General features: G+C 37.9%; 1 non-coding gene across 1 annotated transcript; it reads right to left on the bottom strand.

Moving 5' to 3' along the window:
- Nucleotides 1-517: 517 nt before the first annotated feature.
- On the bottom strand, nt 518-658 carry LOC128930722 (U4 spliceosomal RNA). Its single transcript, XR_008479023.1, has one exon. It is a non-coding gene; the product is annotated as a U4 spliceosomal RNA (small nuclear RNA).
- Between the last annotated feature and the right edge of the window lie 1615 nt (nt 659-2273).

Below are 2273 nucleotides of genomic sequence, written 5' to 3'. Positions count from 1 at the left end.
TAATGCTATCATATCAGAGATTAGGTTTCAACATATGAATCTGGGGGAGGACGCAAACATTCAGACCGTAGCAGGAGTTAAAATTGGCAAGCTGGTGGATTGGATCTGGTGAGAGATAGTGAAGGGTCAAAGGTGACTCCAAGTTTCTGGTTTGTGAAACTGGATAAATACTGATACATTTACTGAATTAGGTTATGTAGGAATTGGACGAAGTTTGAGATGAGTTTGGGATATGTTGAATTTGAGGCACCATTAATCCAAATGGGATCTAGAGCTAAGAGAAAATATCTGAGCTAAAGTTTAGCATTCAAATATGATTAATCTCGCCTAAACAATGTTTAACAGTCATGACAACTTTCTTTCTTCCTTTTTAATTTTTAGAGATGGGATATTGCTCTGTCACCCAGGCTGGAGTGCAGTGGTGCACTCATAGCTCACTGCAGCCTCGAACTCCTGGGCTCAAGCGATCTTCCTGCCTTGGCCTCCCAAGTAGCTAAGGCTACAAACCTGAGCCACTATACCCGGCTAATTTTTAAAAATTTTATGTTGTAGAGACAGGGTCTTTCTATGTTGCCTAAGCTGATGACAACTTTCAATCAGCAATAATTGTGCTTTGATTAAAATCTCATTAGCTGCAATATCACCTCTGCACACAAATTGTCACAACAATTTTGCATTACATGTATACATTATAAGGTTATCTGCTGCCAATATTTAACAACCTGGGTGAAAACACACATGCATATACGTCATTCCATAGGAAACAAAATTTCAAAAGAAAAGCTGACTTGTTGATGAGAACACATGGACAAATAGAGGGGAACAACACACACGGGAGCCCATCGAAGGTGGAGAGTGGGAGGAGGGAGAGGATCAGGAAAATAACTAATGGATACTAGGCTTACTACCTGGGTGATGAAATAACCTGTACAACCTCCATGACACATGTTCACCTGTGTAACAAACCTGCACATCCTGCACATGTACCCCTGAACTTTTAAAATAAAAGTTAAAAAAGATTTCTTAAACAATAACAGAAATAATTTACAAATCACACACACACAAAAGAAAACCTGATTTGTTGTAATTCTTGTCTACCTCTCGTTAATTGTAATAGTAACATTTATTGAATGTTTTCTATATGCCAGACCTTCTAAGTGCTCGTCACATGTATTTTAATTCTTTCCATCTTTATAAAGATTCTTTAAGATAGATATTGATATTATCATGTCCATTTCACAAATGAAGAAGGTGAGACACAGATAGAATGAGTAACTGGTCTAACATTGACCACCGAATCAGTAGCAGAGATATGAGTCTAGGCAAAGTGGTCTGTGTCCAAAGCCAGTGCCCATAACCACTACACTGCATTGCCCCACAAATGGAGGCATTCAACAGCCACAAGGATCTCTAGACACAAGGTATACTCCAAAATTCTAAAGTAGTCCTACTTGATCCAGCTCACTGTCTGTAGTTATACAATTCCCCAGCCCCCAGGTTCCTGTGATTTTAGAAAAACATATTCCCTAAAGTGGCAGCAATGATTGCTCCTTCAAATGTTTTTAAGTTTTTCTGCTGCTGGCTCAGATGGTTTTCTTGCTGGCACAGGAAAGCAATAAAGCCAATAAGGAAACTATGAAGAAGAAAGGTTCTCGAAAGAGATCTGAAATCATTTTTCAAAGTATGTAGAAGGGGGAAATGTTTGCAAAACAATAAGAACTGTCTGCAAAACTTTCCAAAAGCTTTAGCAATACCAGTACTCGACATCCCCAAGAAACCCTTTAATCTCTGAGATAGTGAAGGCGTCATAGGCATCAGTGCATTCATAACAAAGGACTTGTTTTGCTGTCGAGCAGCTAAAACATATTTCTTTCCTGAGAAATATTTTCTAGATTTCATCATTCCTGGTCATAAATCATGTATTTTTAAATTGTTACTCAGCTGACAGAGTCAGTTGGACAATTATTTTTACAGAGGCATAACTTGATAGTGATTTAATATCACAAACTTCACTGTGCCTGCTCTAAGTTTGTCATTTGAAAATAAAATCATTTGAGAAAAGTGAATTCATAGAAAACCTATGATCAAATTGTACCATCTTTCACACAGCCCAGGGAAAGTTTCCAAACTCACGTTTCTTTTATCTTGTTGGTAAGTACCCCCCAAATCAAAGTTGTCTAAATGCCTATTCCTTCTTTTTTTCTTTTTCTTTTTATCTATTGTCCCCCTTCTCCTACCTTATCCATCTTATCTCCTACTCCTCCTCTCCCATT

Source organism: Callithrix jacchus, chromosome X (genome assembly GCF_049354715.1).
Source record: "Callithrix jacchus isolate 240 chromosome X, calJac240_pri, whole genome shotgun sequence".
Lineage (NCBI taxonomy): Eukaryota > Metazoa > Chordata > Mammalia > Primates > Cebidae > Callithrix > Callithrix jacchus.
Note: the sequence above shows the minus strand (reverse complement) of the source record. Positions and strands in the feature narration are given on the sequence as shown.